This window comes from Triturus cristatus, chromosome 1_2 (assembly GCF_964204655.1).
Source record: "Triturus cristatus chromosome 1_2, aTriCri1.1, whole genome shotgun sequence".
NCBI classification, from domain to species: domain Eukaryota; kingdom Metazoa; phylum Chordata; class Amphibia; order Caudata; family Salamandridae; genus Triturus; species Triturus cristatus.
In genome coordinates, this window is record NC_140580.1 from 1,159,652,865 (window position 1) to 1,159,672,314 (window position 19,450).

The window sequence follows — 19,450 nt, forward strand, 5'->3', positions numbered from 1 at the left end:
GAGCCAGGTGCCTGTTGGGATCAGCATGTGTGGAATCAGATATCTGCTCTAGAACAGTGAATCGAAGTTGGGGTATGGTGTGCTGATGTGTGTTCCAGTGTGATGCTAAACACGATTTCAGATTAGAAGTGCGAATAGCACTTTTGTGTTCAGTCACCCGTATTTTTACTTTACGAGTTGTTCTCCCCACATAAACATAGCCACAAGGGCATTTGATGGCGTATACTACCATGGCTGTGTTACAATCAGAGGAATGTTTGAGCTTGATAGATTTGCCCGTGTGTGGATGTGTAAAGGTGTCACCCACCATGACATTCCCACAATGACCGCAGTTATAACATTTTCGCATCCCTATGTATTTGAGCATATGCTGGTTGGGAGTTTTTTTGGCCAGAATCTCTCTAATGTTTCTAGATCTGGAAAAGGCAAAAATGGGTTTGGCGTGAAAAACGTTTGCGAAATCATTTTCTTGCTCTATAATTTCCCATCTCTTGAGTATACTCCGTTTGATCGCCATGGCTGCTGTAGAGTATTTGAGAACACAAACTTCACGTTTGGAAACAGATTTTTCAGTTTTTTTCAATAGTTGCGTTCTGTCCATGCTGTATGCCTTGAGTTTCGCCGTATCCAGAACTGGTGCAGGATAACCTCTATCTAGGTATTGCTGGTACATGATTTCGGTGTCAATTTTCCCTTGGTCATCATCCGAGCTAATTCTGCGCACCCGGATGAACTGTGATAAGGGTAAATGGTTTTTCAAAGAATGTGAGTGAAAGCTCCGAAAGTGTAGTGCATTATTCCTATCGGTTGGTTTCTTAAAGATCCTGGTTGTCAGTGTAGAGCCTCGTTTTTCAATCTGAATGTCTAAATAGTTGATGGTGGTGTAATCAATAGAATATGTGAATTTTATGTGGGGGTGGCAGTCGTTCAGACTTAAGATCACACTCTCCAAAGATTCCTTCGTACCCCTCCATAAAACCAAAATGTCATCAATGTATCTGAGATACAATAATAAATGATCTGTCCATGAGCTGTTGTTCAGAATGTGTTCATCCTCGAATCTAGCCATAAAAATATTGGCATACGTGGGTGCCCCAGTAAAACCCATTGACGTGCCAGTCTTTTGCAAATAGAACTGTTGCTTCCAAGAAAAATAGCTGTGGTATAAGCTGAATTGAAGTAATTCAAGCAAAAAAATATTCATGGATTCAGCATAATCATGTTGAAGCAACATCCATTCAACAGCCTCAATCCCTTCTCCATGGGGGATTGAGGTATAGAGGGCCGTGACATCTATGGTGGCTAGAAGCACCTCATCTGTGTTGGGTAACGTGACACTCTGTAGTTTATTGAGGCAATCCGTGGTGTCCTGTACGTATGTCACCCATTTCTGAACCAACGGTTGCAGGAAATGGTCAATTAATTTGCCTAGTGGTTCATGCAGTGACCCACAGCCCGCCACAATGGGGCGAAAAGGGGGATTCACCGGGTTTTTATGCATCTTTGGAAGCATATATATATGTGGTCTTTTTGGGTAATTGTTACTCAAGAATTTGAAAGTGTTATCATTGATCCAATTTAAGTCTTTGGCTTTTGACAAGATTAAGGATAAAGTTTTCTGGAAAGTATCAGTGGGATCTGAGTCTAGAACCAAATACGTGTCAGTATCTGAAACATGCTGATCCACTCTGGCCTCATAGAAAGTGGTGTCCATGACTACTAGGGCACCGCCTTTGTCAGCCGGTTGAAAAGTTAAGTTTCTGTTGGAGGCTAAGTTGGTGAGTGTAGCCTGCTCTTTTTTGGTTAGATTGCTCTTACTAGTTGTTACTTGATGAGAGCGTGAGAGGTCTTTTTTCACAAGAGTTTCAAATAGGTCAATGGCCTTGTGAGTAATGGGTGCCATAAATGTACTTTTTGGCCTAAATTTTTTAGATGCAATGTCCTCTGCAGATGTGGTAGATGGTTCTTGCATGATATGGTGGAAAAACCACCGTAATCTGAGTTTTCGGATGAATTTAAATAATGCAATTTCAGTTTCAAGTTCATTAGTTCGATAGGTTGGCACAAATGACATGCCTTTGTTGAGTAAAGTTTTTTCGATGGGTTTTAAATGAACGCTGGAAATGTTCATGACTAGTTCCTCCGGGGGTTCCGTCGGCCTCCGTTTGTTGTCGGTTTTTTTGGAGCCTTTTCCCCTCCTGATTCGCTGGTAGCGCCTCCTGTTGTTGTTGTGCCCTCCGGGGGGTGATTGGAAGTTCGGCCCAAATCTAAAAAAGATGTTTGTTTATTCCCCCCGCTAGTGGAAGGTATGCTCTCAGTTGTGGTTGTAACCAAAGGAGTGCGAGTAGAGAGTGTGTCTTGTTCAGTCGCAATGCTCTCTTCAGAGGTCGAAGCCTCAGGTTTTCGGAAGGTTCGTCTTTGGGCGTACACCTCTGCCCAGGTGTACACCTCATCGAGCTTGTAATCGATGGTGTCCCTTCGAAATTTCCGCAATTTGCGGTCGTGCACTTCTTTTGCGTGTTCATCCAATTTATCGTTCGTCTTTTAGAGTTTGTTGTAGTTCCTCAGTCGATAGTCTTTGTGATAGATCCTCTTTTAAATCCTTAATCTCTGTTTCTAGTTCTTTTAAAATGACCGATAATTCCTCGACTATCAATAGGATGAGGTCTAAGGAACATTTATTCAAAATGGCAAACCATTTGTTCATGAATGGTTTATTGAATTTAAATAGCATGGGTCTTAGTGCTATGCGTAACCCTCTCGGGATCCGCTTGGCCTTGTGATACTGGATAAGTGTGGTTGCATTGTGTCTGCGCTCATGGTCACCCCATGGAATATAAAGTGCATTGTTCCTCCGCCCATGATCACCCCATGGAATATAAAGCACATGGTGCTTCCGCCCATTGTCATCTCATGGAATATTAAGCACATTGTGGCTTCGCTTGCGGTCCCCCGACGGAATCTAAAGCACATTGTGCCTTCGCTCAAGGTCACCCCATGGAATATAAAGCGCATTGTACCTTTACTCATGGTCACCCCATGGAATATAAAGTGCATTGTTCCTTTGGAAAACAAAGCGCATTGTGTCTTCGCTCATGGTCACCCCATAGAATATAAAGCGCGTTGTGTCTTTGCTCATGGTCACCCCATGGAATATATAGCACATTGTGCCTTCACTCATGGTCACCCCATGGAATATAAAGTGCATATTGTCTTAGCCAATGGTCACCCCATGGAGTATGAAGTGCATTGTGCCTTCGCTCATTGTCACCCCATGGAATATAAAGTGCATTGTGCCTTCGCTCATGGTCGCCCCATGGAATATGTAGCGCATTGTGTCTGCGCTCATGGTCACCCCATGGAATGTAAAGCGCATTGTACCTTCGCTCATGGTCATCCCAAGGGATATAAAGCACACTTTGTCTCCGCTCATGGTCACTCATAGAATGTAAAGTGCATTGTGCCTTCGCTTTTGGTCACCCCATGGAATATAAAGTGCATTGCATCTTCGCTCATGGTCACCCCATAGAATATGGAGCTCATTGTGCCTTCGCCCATGGTCACCCCATGGAAAATAATGCGCATTGTTTCTTCACCCATGGTCACCCCTTGGAATATAAAGCACATTGTACCTTCGCTCATGGTCACGCCATGGAATATAAAATGCATTGTTCCTCCGCCCATGGTCACCCCATGGAATATAAAGTGCATTGTGCGTCCGCCCATGGTCACCCCGTGGAATATGAAGCGAATTGTGGCTTTGTTCACGGTCCCCGCATGGAATATGAAGTGCCTTGTTCCTTCGCTCACGGTCACCTGATGGAATATAAAGCACATTGTACCTTCGCTCATGGTCACCCCATGGAATATAAAGTGCATTGTTCCTCCGCCCATGATCACCCCATGGAATATAAAGCACATGGTGCCTCCGCCCATGGTCACCTCATGGAATATTACGCACATTGTGGCTTTGCTTGCGGTCCCCCCATGGAATCTAAAGCGCATTGTGCCTCCACTCATGGTCACCCCATAGAATATAAAGCGCGTTGTGTCTTTGCTCATGGTCACCCCATGGAATATATAGCACATTGTGCCTTCACTCATGGTCACCCCATGGAATATAAAGTGCATATTGTCTTAGCCAATGGTCACCCCATGGAGTATGAAGTGCATTGTGCCTTCGCTCATTGTCACCCCATGGAATATAAAGTGCATTGTGCCTTCGCTCATGGTCGCCCCATGGAATATGAAGCGCATTGTGTCTGCGCTCATGGTCACCCCATGAAATATAAAGTGCATGGTGCCTTCGCTCATGGTCACCCCATGGAATATAAAGCACATTGTACCTTCGCTCATGGTCACCCCATGGAATATAAAGTGCATTGTTCCTCCGCCCATGATCACCCCATGGAATATAAAGCACATGGTGCTTCCGCCCATTGTCATCTCATGGAATATTAAGCACATTGTGGCTTCGCTTGCGGTCCCCCGACGGAATCTAAAGCACATTGTGCCTTCACTCAAGGTCACCCCATGGAATATAAAGCGCATTGTACCTTCACTCATGGTCACCCCATGGAATATAAAGTGCATTGTTCCTTTGGAAAACAAAGCGCATTGTGCCTTCGCTCATGGTCACCCCATAGAATATAAAGCGCGTTGTGTCTTTGCTCATGGTCACCCCATGGAATATATAGCACATTGTGCCTTCACTCATGGTCACCCCATGGAATAAAAAGTGCATATTGTCTTAGCCAATGGTCACCCCATGGAGTATGAAGTGCATTGTGCCTTCGCTCATTGTCACCCCATGGAATATAAAGTGCATTGTGCCTTCGCTCATGGTCGCCCCATGGAATATGAAGCGCATTGTGTCTGCGCTCATGGTCACCCCATGGAATGTAAAGCGCATTGTACCTTCGCTCATGGTCATCCCAAGGGATATAAAGCACACTTTGTCTCCGCTCATGGTCACTCATAGAATGTAAAGTGCATTGTGCCTTCGCTTTTGGTCACCCCATGGAATATAAAGTGCATTGCATCTTCGCTCATGGTCACCCCATAGAATATGGAGCGCATTGTGCCTTCGCCCATGGTCACCCCATGGAATATAATGCGCATTGTTTCTTCACCCATGGTCACCCCTTGGAATATAAAGCACATTGTACCTTCGCTCATGGTCACGCCATGGAATATAAAATGCATTGTTCCTCCGCCCATGGTCACCCCATGGAATATAAAGTGCATTGTGCGTCCGCCCATGGTCACCCCGTGGAATATGAAGCGAATTGTGGCTTTGTTCACGGTCCCCGCATGGAATATGAAGTGCCTTGTTCCTTCGCTCACGGTCACCTGATGGAATATAAAGCACATTGTACCTTCGCTCATGGTCACCCCATGGAATATAAAGTGCATTGTTCCACTGCCCATGATCACCCCATGGAATATAAAGCACATGGTGCCTCCGCCCATGGTCACCTCATGGAATATTAAGCACATTGTGGCTTTGCTTGCGGTCCCCCCATGGAATCTAAAGCGCATTGTGCCTTCACTCATGGTCACCCCATAGAATATAAAGCGCGTTGTGTCTTTGCTCATGGTCACCCCATGGAATATATATCACATTGTGCCTTCACTCATGGTCACCCCATGGAATATAAAGTGCATATTGTCTTAGCCAATGGTCACCCCATGGAGTATGAAGTGCATTGTGCCTTCGCTCATTGTCACCCCATGGAATATAAAGTGCATTGTGCCTTCGCTCATGGTCGCCCCATGGAATATGAAGCGCATTGTGTCTGCGCTCATGGTCACCCCATGGAATGTAAAGTGCATTGTACCTTCGCTCATGGTCATCCCAAGGGATATAAAGCACACTTTGTCTCCGCTCATGGTCACTCATAGAATGTAAAGTGCATTGTGCCTTCGCTTTTGGTCACCCCATGGAATATAAAGTACATTGCATCTTCGCTCATGGTCACCCCATGGAATATATAGCACATTGTGCCCTCACTCATGGTCACCCCATGGAATATAAAGCACATTGTATCTTCATTCATGGTCACCCCATGGAATATAAAGCACATTGTGCCTTCGCTCATTGTCACCCCATGGAATATAAAGTGCATTGTGCCTTCGCTCATGGTCACCCCATGGAATATGAAGCGCATTGTGTCTTCGCTCATGGTCACCCCATGGAATATGAAATGCATTGTGCCTTCGCTCATGGTCACCCCATGGAATGTAAAGCGCAGTGTGCCTTTGCTCATGGTCACCCCATGGAATGTAAAGCGCATTGTACCTTCGCTCATGGTCATTCCATGGGATATAAAGCACACTTTGTCTCTGCTCATGGTCACCCCATAGAATGTAAAGTGCATTGTACCTTCGCTCTTGGTCACCCCATGGAATATAAAGTGCATTGTATCTTCGTTCATGGTCAACCCATAGAATATGGAGTGCATTGTGCCTTCGCCCATGGTCACCCCATGGAATATAATGCGCATTGTGTCTTCACCCATGGTCACCCCTTGGAATATAAAGCACATTGTACCTTCGCTCATGGTCACCCCATGGAATATAAAGTGCATTGTTCCTCTGCCCATGGTCACCCCATGGAATATAAAGTGCATTGTGCGTCCGCCCATGGTCACCCCGTGGAATATGAAGCAAATTGTGGCTTTGTTCACGGTCCCCCCATGGAATATGAAGTGCCTTGTTCCTTCGCTCACGGTCACCCCATGGAATATAAAGCACATTGTGCCTTCGCTCACGGTCACCTGATGGAAAATTAAAGCGCATTGTGCCTTCTCTCATGGTCATGCCATGGAATATAGAGCATAGTGTAGATGCCAAGTAAGGGGGCTACTGTTTCGTGCAGTCTGAAGCTGAGAGTGCTCCCAATGTAGATGTCCAGAGAGGAGGCACTGTCTCATGCAGCCTGAAGCTGAGGCTGGTGCCAGCGTAGAAGCCCAGGAAGGGGGCACTGTCTCTTGCAGCTTGAAGCTGAGGATGGTACTAGTGTAGATGTCCAGAGAGGGGGCACTGTCTTGTGGAGCCTGAAGCGGAGGCTGGTGCCAAGGTAGAAGCCAGGGGAGGATGCACTGTCTAATAAAGCCTGACGTGTAGGCTGGTGCCAGTTTAGAAGCGTAAGGAGGGGCCACTGTCTTGTGCAGTCTGAAGCTGAGGCTGGTGCCAGTGTAGAAGCCCAGGGAGGAGCACTGTCTCATGCAGACTGAAGCTGAGGCTGGTGCCAGTTTGAAAGCCCAGGGAGGGGCACTGTCTTGTGCAGTCTGAAGCTGAGGCTCATGCCAATGTAGAAGCCAGGGGAGGGGCACAGTCTCATGCAGCATGAAGGAGAGTCTGGTGCCAGTGTAGACGCCCAGGAAGAGGGCACTGTCTCATGCAGCGTGAAGCGGAGCCTGGTGGCAGTGTAGAAGCCCAAGGAGGGGGCACTGTCTCATGCAGCCTGAAGCTTAGGCGGGTGCCACGTAGACTCCCAGAAACCTGGGGGAGGGCACTGTCTCATGTAGCCTGAAGTAGAGGCTTGTGCAAGTGTAGGAGTCGGGGAGGGGCAGAGTCTCGTGCAGCCTGAAGCAGAGGCTGGTGCCAATGTAAAAGCCAGGGAGGTGCACTGTCTAGTGTATCCTGAAGGTGAGTCTGGTGCCAGTGTAGATGCCCATGGAGGGGGCACTGTCTTGTGCAGCCTGAAGTGGAGGCTGGTGCCAGTGTAGGAGTCGGGGAGGGGCATAGTCTCGAGCAGCCTGAAGCAGAGGCTGGTGCCAATGTAAAAGCTAGGGGAGGAGGCACTGTCTTATGAAGCCTGAAGCTGAGGCTGGTGTCAGTTTAGAAGCGTAAGGAAGGACCACTGTCTTGTGCAGTCTGAAGCTGAGGCTGGTGCCAGTGTAGAAGTCCAAGGATGGGGTACTGTCTCTAGCAGCCTGAAGCTGAGGCTTGTGCCAGTGTAGAAGCCAGGGGAGGGGGCACTGTCTCATGCAGCCTAAAGCTGAGGCGGGTGCCAACATAGAACCCCAGGGAGGGGGCACTGTCTTATACAGCGTGATGCGGAGCCTGGTGCCAGTGTAGAAGCCCAGGGAGGAGGCACTGTCTTGTGCAGCATGAAGGAGAGGCTGGTGCCAGTGTAGACGCCCAGGGAGGGGGCACTGTCTAGTGCAGCATGAAGCTGAGACTGGTGCCAGTGTAGATGCCCAGGGAGGGAGCACTGTGTCATGCAGTGTGAAGCGGAGGCTGGTGCCAGTGTAGAAGCCCTGGGAGGGGGCACTGTCTCATGCAGCGTGAAGCGGAGCCTGGTGCCAGTGTAGAAGCCCAAGGAGGAGGCACTGTCTCGTGCAGCATGAAGGAGAGGCTGGTGCCAGTGTATGAGCCCAGGGAGCAGGCAGTGTCTCTTGCAGCCTGAGGCTCCTGCCAATGTAAAACCCCAGGGAGGGGGCACTGTCTCGTGCAGCCTGAAGCTGAGGCTTGAGTTTTACCAGAAAATATTAAGAGAGGGAAAACAGGGTTTCTTCGCCTAGTTCAGTGTAACTGAAGTCTGTGTCTGTCAAACATCAGCTGCTCCGGACCATCCTTCAGTATGAATGATATTTTAACTCTTCTGCGGGCGCTTGTGAGTTCACAACTCTGGGACTCCTGTGTTTTTAATCTGAAGGTCGATGCTCCCTTTATGTTCCAGTGGAAGACGGTCTGTGAATGCACTAGGCTGAGGGAGTCTATCTGAACACTCTTCGGCTGTGGGTCTGCGTGTGAACACACTTTAGTTGTGGGTTTGCGTCTGGACACACTTTGGCTGTGGTTCTGCTTGTAATGTAGTTCCTATATCCCTGATAGGCTCTGCGCATTGGAATAACATACACTATAGATTTGACATAGGACTAACGTCAGTATGTCTCTATCGAGTATATTAAACTTAATTACTTGTGTTGTTTCAACTAACTCAGAGGTCCCTAGAAACTTCTCGAATATAGAAGAAGGGATTCGTCTCTCTGACAACCGCATAAACATGACAACTTTGTTTCCCTTTAGAATCGGAACAGTCTCAGAATCGTGGAAACAATAGATAACAGTTTCACTCAGTCAATCGTGCATGCTTCGTTTCTACAGAGTTGCACAGAAATAGAGAGACGGGCGTTTCAATAAAAGGGATTCTCTGCGAGGAGGATGGCAGCGTCAGGTCAGTGCATCAGGCTGGAACTCGATCTCCTTCCGAACTTGCCGTAGCGAACCACGTAGTCTGGGTTGGATCGAATCCTCCGGGAACCGCAATTTGCCAGGGCAAGTGCTGGTATATTTATACCTTGAAGGTGTCTAGGAATGCCAGTATTGATGTAAAAGTCGGGCAGAGGAACGTCATGAATGAACCCCTAAGGAATAGATGTTCATGCATACTTAATGAGTTCTTGGAGAAATCAATATTCAAGCTGAGGGAAATTCCTAAAGGCTTAACGGTCTGGACGGATGTAGGTGACCATGCCTGTATTTGGTTTGTACGGACAGTGTCTAAATAAGGGCCGATTTCTATGTCCAAATAAGGGCAATGTAAATTGCACCTATATAAGGGCATAAATCGGGAAACCTATATACGGAATCTAAATCTGCACAAAACACCCACTCCAGTTTCGTATGAATGACCTTACTAAATCCTAAACGTTCTAAACATATCTTAAAACAGAGTATCGCATGGGTTTTCTAAAATAAGCTAAAAACATATCTAAAACATATGTTATAAAAATACATTACAAAACCATTGCTATGCATAAAGTGTTGTACATATTAAAGGCAATGTTCTATTCTAGGCATAGGATCACATTGGAATGCTAAATGAATGAACCAAAATATATACATGTGATGAAATGGCTCGTAAATACAGAAGAAAAAAGGGGCCGAAACCATTTCATATCAGGTTACTTAAGTCAAATTGTTATTCATGATAAGATGGCATACTGTCCCTGGAAGTGTTCTCAAAGAATTCTGTTCTCTATGAATAGTTCTACTATAAGCAGATCACTGTGCCAAAAAATGAAACATACAATTTTGGGACAGGGCAAAGGAGAAAAAATAATCATAGAAAAGTTCCAAAGTCAGTATTACGTTTGAAACAGAATGAAGGCCAAATTCAGAATCTCTCCGGAACACTGTGTGCTTGAATCAAAAGTCAGTGTGTGGGGATGGAGAAAACATAACATTTTCTAATCCTGTAGACAACAAGTTGTCTACCGTTGTGGGTGAGAGTTGGAGTACCTCATGTAGAAGATCAACAGCACATAGATGCGGACTATCGCCTTCAGCATGGGAAGCATCAGCAATGTCCAGATTAGATGTTACCTGCGCGCCTGGTGTTTCCTCTCGTACCTCAGCAGTAGCGTGTTGCGTCTGTGAGATCTCAATGAATGCCGCCATCAGGATTGGTAGCCGCTGGGGACAACACATAGCATGGGCCGTTATCGGGTCCAGCAGAGTATCGATATCCGTAGGCATGACTGATGGGAGTGTCAGACAAATGTCCAGCACACATTCTTCACCGCATAGCAGGCAGCGAAGAACAGGTAAGATGCAATCTTGCCAGATTGGTCTGAATGACGAAAACCAAGTGGTGTTTAATTCTCGTAGACGAGGTAAACCCAGAATTTGGACAATGCGCTCACGACACTTCATCTCCAATAGATTTCTTTCCATGGCGAACTGGGTGTCGCTGGTGATTTGGCTTGCCATATCGTAGCAATAGGAGCAAAAATAGTATCCCTGCAATGAGTGCTAAAAGCAGCGGAAATCCGCCAAACACAGAGTGCACAAAGTTTGGAAAAATTCAGAGGACTGCTTGAAAAGGTGCTAACAGTCCTGCACACACGGTCTTAAATACACGTACAATACCGCTCGTATCAGACATGCTTAAGATGCAACTAACATTTCTGAGAAATGCACAGGGCAGTTTGTATACAAAAGGGTATGTATCTCTACAGAAGTCCTTTGGACTTGGAGATCATAGGTTTCTTTGGCAGAGGTCAAAGGCACAGTTTTTTGCAAAAGAATGGCTTTCATTCTGCTTAGAGTATCAATTTGTATAGAAGAGATATTCAGTGAAGGCCATAAAGGCGACTCCCTGACTATGTCTATTTGGGGAAACAAGACTTGCATACAGCAAGTGACCCTGTATGTAACCGTTACTAGTTATGGGATACCTGGCAGCATGCCACAGCAGCTGTGATCATTCAACATAATGTAACTCCCATTTGAAAGTTGACCAAAGATTGGATTAATCAGTGCTATCAGTGAACCGTGCAGGTGGCAGGATAAGTTTGTATTGGAACCGTCACAGGCCCCGTGTAAGTTAATACCCTGACAAAGGAGAGAACCGCTTAGTGCGTGTTCACAGTTTTCACAGCTAAGAAACACTTCACGTCCCCCACTCCAACATCTGTGTGTGTATGGTAAATCCCAGGATATCTTGATGTATTCTTTACCCAACCTTTCATATTTGCCAGCCGGTATATTTTTTAGGCAATACTGAAAATGGAAAGTCGTAACAGGCAGAATAATCTTACCATGTATGATCCACTCAGTAGCTGGTTTTTCTGCCACTGTGAATGGTAATTTCTCCAGTTTTTCAATGCTCAGCACCGTATAGTCTGCTCCCCTTTGTGCCATTTTGATCTGTCTATCAGTGAGATTGAATTCTGAAAACAGTGACATAGTATTGATTAAACGCCAAGGCACATAGCCAGAATGCAGATTTTGAAGCGTCCAGCCTAATAGCATGATAGAACGTAGCTGTGACTGACCATGTTGCAACATGACCAAGTCTTGTTCCATGATGTCTATGACAGAGGATACAATGCTGTCCAAAGATTATATCCTGGACGACAGAATTGTTAACCCATTGTCTACTACAGATAGAAATTTCTCTAAATTAATACGATCAATTTCTCGTATTCGTTCTGCAGTCTCTGCTTGGGTGACCTTTCATGCTTCATTATAAGCACCATAGATACCGGCGTATATGAAACGTTTTTGACGCGGTTTTCTTGGACCTAGCAAGAATTCCCTAAGGTCTGCGCCTTCTTGAAGTAAAGTTAAGTGTTGTTTTACATCCTCTAGTGTAGCTTTCTGTAGCCAATCAAGGCAAAGATTCCCTACACTGTAAGTTGTTACTACCCCCGGATGCTGTCTTTGGACATAACGTGGGTCTGGTCTATGAAAGGTAAAACCTTGTGTCTTGTTCAGGAATCTATCTAGACAGTTGTTTGTGTCTAAGGGCCAGAGCAACCATTCAGGATCTGATCTGTTATTTTTCAAAATAGTATGTACGTCGACCTCCCCCTGTGTAGTGCTTTCACTTGTAGGTGCAGGTATAGACGGAGTGTTCATGTCTCTTATCTTGGCTATTCCAAGGCATGATGTTTGTTGGACAGTGTCGTTCAAAAACATAATTTGCTCAGGGATGATACAGGCTCTAAACAAAGCTTCTATTCCCTGTACTTGCCAATCTTTAGTACCCCAGACAGTTTTTGTCTCAATGTTGTCTTTCCATAAGTCGTAACCCTGTCTAGACAGTTGGGCAATAAAGGCTGCAGAATAAATCTGTTTGGTATTCGTTAACATAGTTTTCATTCCTGTCTTATTGACATTCTTAAAGTAAAATGTCTCTGCATTCGAGATATTAAACCCTGAAAGATATGGAAATTTCATTGCAAATGTTTTCGAGCTGCCCTTTGGTGGTGTAGGACAATGTTCCCATTGGTTTTACATAAATACATTTCTAGGTGTTGCAGATTTATGCAAGAAATGATGACCATAGTGGTTATAACAATACAGTTGTTCATAGTCTGATGAACCTTGCAAATATTCATTATTAATGAATGCAGTTGACATCTCTAGATCAGACATCATATTATTAATAGTCTCGAAGTCCCAATCATCAGAAAAGGTACTGGAGGTAATAAAGTCACTTAATGAAATTTTAAATAAATGTGGAATCTTCAAAAGCTCCGCCAGACCAAAAATGTTATATTCGGTTTTGTCCCAAACTATACCATCTGGTATAGGAACGGCTGTGATGTTCACTGCTGATGAGTCTCTTGCTTCACGATGGGAAGATTTGTGTGGCTGGAGAAGTAAGTTCACTCTTTTACTTGCTGTGTCCATTTGAATATATCTTCCATTTATCAGCATACCCAGAGTTATTACCAGAGCTAACCAAAGTAGAAAGAAGAATATTCCCAAAACAATCCATGGTTCAATCCATGGTGAAACCAGATAAGTCTTTTTCAGGAGATGAAAAAAGTCTGACGCTTGTTCTTTGAAAGTTCTTTGTACTGGAGTCGTTTCAGGCTCGCTGGGATCCTCAGAAAATGTATCAAAGTTCATAAAATAGCCAGAAGCAGTTCTGTCAATGGTTTGAATTGCATCTGTATTTGATGAAATTGCTGGAACCAGTTGATCACTTGTTACTTCGTTGTAGACAGGTGTATCTGGACGAACTGTTATTTGGGTCTCAAGAGGCACAAGGTACATAGCATTATTGCTTAGTCCTCTATTTCTTAATGTCGAATCTTCAAAGGTGATGAGTCTCTCAGTTTGAACCTCTTGGATTGCAGCTAGAGGAGTGCGTCTGCTACTTTGGCGGAGTCCACTTGGCCTACTGTTCAGTATCGGCCACATAGTGTGGTTTGATCAGGTCGATGGACACAAATCTTTTCTCCTTTTTACCAGCAAGGGGTGGCAAAAGTACTGTTTTTGATCCGTGGATTGCTTGAACAGGTACTAGTTGTCTGTAAGAAGGCCCAAATTCCTTCTTCACAGCGATCTTTTCTCTGACTAGATCCCCAAGCTTTGGGATCCAGACAGGCCTTGCTGGGACGGCCAGATTTTTCTCAGTGGTGGTTGGCTTCAGGACCATGTTGCTTTGTTGCGTTCTTAAATCATTTAAGTCCTGTAAAACAGCCAAACGATCTTTGATATCAAATTATTTGTTGTCCGCCACTGTGCCTTTCATGTCTAAGTCCGGAACCAACATTCTAGTCCCAAACAGGACCTCATATGGAGTGACACCCCCTAGAGACCTTCTTGGCAAGTTGTTAAGTGCGCGCTGTAGGAGAGTAGGCTCTGCTTCACATGGGTACCCCTACTTTTTGCTGGTGTTTCACTGTTTTTCTACCTTAGTCTGGCTGTGGCCCTGCTAATCAGGCCACAGCCTAGCTGCTTCCTCTCTAAAATGGTTTCCAAGTACATTAGGTACATATCTAATTGGATTCTGGAGTGCCTTATAAGCCCCTAGTATAGGGTATACTATGTACCTAGGGCATAGGTACCTCAGAGGCCTACCAGGGGCTGCAGCATGTATTATGCCACCCCTGGGAAGCACTCCAAAATGGCACCACAGGTATGCTACTGCAGCCTGGGAAAGGATGTGCTTGCACCCCTTACTGTGGTATAGGCTACCTATATCACTACCATATACAGACACATATAAACCTATAAGCCACTCCTATGGCAGGCCTTGACAATCCTGAAGGCAGAGTGCTTGGTTTTATGTGAGAGGGTGCCCAAGCATGAGCTGAGCCCCTCTGCAGCTTTCGGAAATACTTCCTTATGGCCGTTCTGTGATACAGCCATACCATATACTCTTAAGTGCATTATAACCTCGCGGTAAAAGCTAACTTTGGGATGGCTGCATCAAAACATGTCGTGTTTGGTGTCAAACGCTTTGGAATACTACCCCCCCCCCCGCCAATTCTGGCGGCGGGGGTAGCATTCCACCCTTCTAGAGGGAGAGACATGTTCACACTGGCTAAACCCGGTAGGACTTTCCTGAGCCCAGGCATCACAAAATGGATGCCTCTGCCACAGACACGGGTCTTGAATCCTGCTGCTGACCGAAACTCCGGCAGGGGAGGCCTGGACAATAGGTTTCCTGTCGAGGGGAGGTGTCCCCACCTCCCCAGACAGGCAGATGTGTATTGGGGCTGGGCAGGAGCACTCTCTGGTGCTTTGAAGTCCTGCACTGGGGGCACACTCGGTGTCCCCTTTGCATAGTCCAGTTTAAACCGGTTGCAGGGGCTACCTGCCCCTGCTCTTGCGCGAAACTGGACAAAGGAAATGGGTGTAACCACACCTCTTTCCAGGCCCACCCATAGGTGGGCCCTTAGAGTTAGTCCATCCCCTAAATTTACTATAAGTATAGGAATCCAGTCCCTAGGACTTTAGATTACCCTGGATGAAACTCTGCTACATATATCCTGGACCTTCTACGTTCTATCCTGACTAGAAGACTGAAGAAATCTAGCTTGGGGTCAAAGAGTGACTCCCCTGCTTGGCAGGCACTAAAGAAGCAACTGACCGGTCTGCATCGCTGAAGCTCCCGCCGGACGCCGAAGTCTTTGCATCACCAGAGGTGGATTTCCAGATTTCCCTGAGGCAACCCTGAGTCCACAGCAAACCTGAGGCCCGTGGCTATCGTGGGTGACGTGGAACCGTGACCCCTGGACACCGTGAACTTTTGCAGCAACACTTTCTTCCTGGTACTCCATAAAGTTGTGCTTTGGGCTCCGAGTAGCCCCAGCCTTGAGCATCTCCTGCACCAAACATTGTTGGCCTCCACTCCACGAGTGACCTGTGGGCCAGCTTCAAGTGCGACCGCTCAAGGCTCCTTTGCGATCACTAGCCCGTTGGCTAGCAGGTCCCCACGAAGGCAACTCCTTTTCTGCTTGGGCTTTCCTGGTTGCTCCAGATGTGCTCTGACTTACCCTCGCTGGGTGAGTCCCTCAGACCTTGCTGGTCTGCATCGCAGTTCTTTCTCTAAATTCCAGTGACTTGCCGTTGCCAAGGCTTAAAGGGTTCATTATGGTCGCCGACACAGCAGCACTTGACAGACTTCGTGGAACAGCTCGAATCTGGCTTGTGGACTTCGTCGACACCTCCTGAACCTCGTGGCTGAAGAGTCAAGACACCCATCAACTCACCTGAAGCACCTGACATCTTTGGGCATTGGTCCATCCTGCCCTAGGTCACTGGCAAGTGACCCAGACTCTATCCCCTCTGCTTTCAGGTTCCTTCCATCCCAGATCCAGGCTTGGATCTCTGCGGACACTTCTCCTCTTCACGGCAATAGCAGTTCTTTGCAGGCTCCCATTGAAATCCACCCGGCTTCTCTGGGTGAGGTAACTCGAGTACTCCGGTGCTCACGGGGGTGTTGGCACTAGAACTTCTTAAGTCCAAAAGGGTTTGGTCCTGACTCGATTAGAAGTGTCCCTAATCTTTAAATTTCCAACCGCGACATTGGCCATAGAAGATAACGGGAACCCGCAGTTGTGTTTACACACTGCTTACAGTCCCCGTGGGTCCCCTGTGTCACTACCTTGGGTGGTTCCTTGGGGTCCCAGCGATTCTAGAGGCTATAGGCCTAGTGTCTATTCCAGTCGTGGTTCTTATACCACTTTTTTGGTATATGGTTTGGTACACTCCTGGGGCACAAACGTGTATTTGTGCTATTACTGATAATTGCTGACTTGTAAACTAAGTACTTTGAACTCCAGTCTCATAAAGAGACTACAGGGGTGTGTTTTATCTTAAATACATATATTTTGAATATATACCTGGTGTGGTTGTCTTTTCATTTGATCATTCAAGAGATTATACACTGGTAAAACAAGCTGCTTTACATTCCTTCAAGTCTTAGCCTGAAGGCTGCTCTCCATAACTACCACTAGGATACCTTTCAATAAAGGTTGTCTTTAACCTATCACCATAAGGGGTTGTTTGGTCTGATACAAGGTGCCCACTAGAACTAATGGACAGCACATATCAGGCCACCTTCTCACATTGGTGTGCAGCGTGTGGGATTCCAGCTTGCTATTGTTTTACTAGATAATCTCAATTGAATTGATCAACTGAAAACCACTAAAGGTACCTTAGGTACATATAATATCTAGTTTAGCTACAGTAAGTTCTACTGAAGTTAGAGTTGTGTGTTAAGGGATAGCACACCCTTTCTACAACTCAAGAGAGTTTAGTAGGCCACACTAGTGTAGGTAGTGCAATACACCACACCACATTAGTAATGTCTAACCGGCAAGGAACCATTGGGTCCCTACCAGGAACCAGTGAGCTCCTTCCCTATAAATATGAGGATCTCATCTTTGCTCAGCTTAGGACCTTATGTTCCATTAGGAAGCTGAAGACAGGCAAAAGTCCATCCACCCAGCATCTCATAAAGATACTGAAATTGGATGATATCACAGGGCCTAGTGGGCCTGATGATGTAGACAGTGTGGGTGGGGCAGCACCGAGGGTGGGTCTAGGGGTGGAAACTCCCCTGACCCTAACTCTAATGCTGACCAGATTGGTGACAATTACCAGACTCTGGTGAAAACAGACCACCAGGATGAGGAGGATGACAATAATGCCACTTCCTTAATTCCTCCTGGTAGGCCTGACAACATGGCTAGAAGGGATACATCTCTGTCAAGGGGATCCATCCAGTCTAACTCCTCTATAGGAACCTCTGTTTCTTCTCACAGAGGGAGGGAAACCTCCCAGGAGAGGAGCGAGAGACTGCTGAAGTATGAACAAGACAAGTTCAACCTCAGAAAGCAGCAGATGGCCTTAGATAGGGAAGCCCTGGAGCTCTACAGAGCAAGTAAAAAGGAGGGACTAGAGTCCCTTGGTGGCAGCAATTTCCCTAGAGATAGGGAGAGGTCTTATGACCATAGAAACCTAAGTAAGATTGTCCCTCCCTACCAGAGTGGGGATGACATCCACAAATAGATAACTGCCTTGGAGAGGGCCTGTAAAATACAGAAGGTCAATCAAGGTCAGTTGGAAGCAATCTTATGGCTCTCCTTTGCAGATAAAGGTAGAGACAAGCTCATCACTGTAAGAGAAGAGGATGCTGATGTGTGAGAAGTTGGCCTGGTATATGATGCTCACTAGTTAAAGTGATCACCTTGTACCATGCCAAGCAACCCTTATGGTGTGGTTGTAAGTCAACCTTTTCGGACTAGCTGCCCTAGTGGTAGCGTAGGCTAAGCAGTCTTTGAGGCTAAACTCGTGAAGCGTGTTAAGCCAGCTGTTTTACCAAATGCAACCCCCTTTTATACCAATGAAAGGACACCACACAGATATATATTCAAAATATATATGTATTTATTTCTCAAAGTGACCCCTAGTCTCTTTATGAGCACAGGAGCACAAATCGTCAAACAAGATTACAGTAGAATACACAGAAGTTGCACTTTATATGGATAGGCCCTGGTGGCCGCTCAAACCATATACTAAAATAGTGGTATAAGTACCACGAACAGAAAAGGGAAAAGGCCTAGGGCCTCTAGAATCGCTGGGCCTACAAGGAGCTAACTTCAGTTAGTGACCAGGAGGTCCACGGGTGGCGTGTGCAGAGCAAATAGTCACACGCGTGCTCCCATAGGTTTCAATGGGTGCGTAAAAAGAACAAAGTTACTGCAAAAAGGATCTTCCGGATGGACTATGACCTTAAGATTGGAAACACAGACACTAGAGATGTTACTCTACACTTGGGCACCAGAGTGCCAGCTTTACCTCACCCACAGGAAGCGGGTGCATAGGTGTCGAAGTGCGTTGGGTTTCTTCTATCGGGTCAATGGAGCCTGTGGATAAAGATGCTGCAGGCGGTCGGTCCGGGAGAGATGCGGTGGATCCAAGAGTGGATCGGTGTTGTAGAAGACCTGTAAGCAGAGGAGACAGTGTTCACAGTCACTAGCCAGTGACCAGCGTGGCACCAGGTGGGTACCAGGCAATGTCGGGTGCAAACAGGAAGAAAGGTGTAGCTTGTCTCTGCAGCCACGTGGTCCCTGAAGGTCGACGACTTCCAGGAGTTGGTTCACGAGCTGTCCCACGCAGGCTCTCGCTGTCGGTGGTGTCGGCGACTTGATCGAAGCAAACAAGCCTTGGCAAAAGCAATTGTTGTGGAAAACAAAATAAGCTGATGGTTCTGACCAGCAAGGTCAGAGGGACTGCTCCTTTGAAGGGGAGCAAGGCCCAGTCTGGAGCAACCAGACCAGTGGTGTATTTCTTGAAGTTCGTCGCCAAGATGGCCACTAGCCAGCGGGCCAGCAACCGGTTAGGCGCATCGAGTGGCAAAATGCAGAAGGGCCCCACGCAGATCGTGGAGATGCTGGAGGGCTCACCTTTGGTGCAGATGCTGCTCGGGTGTTGGGCTTCTCAGATCCCAAAGCACAACTTGGAGGGAGCCTCGGTTGTTGCGCTTGCAGCTTGTCGTCGTCGTTCCAAGATGGCTGGCTCCACGTGTCTCGGTGCCTCCACGGGTCTCCTCCTTTCAGGGACTGTGGATTGGGCGGTGAGAGGTCTGGAGGTCCAGGTCTTGTCAGTCTCTGGGCTCGGGCTCCGGCGGGAGGCGGCGGCAAAGCAGACATTGATTCGCTGGATGGTGCTTGCGTTAGCAAGG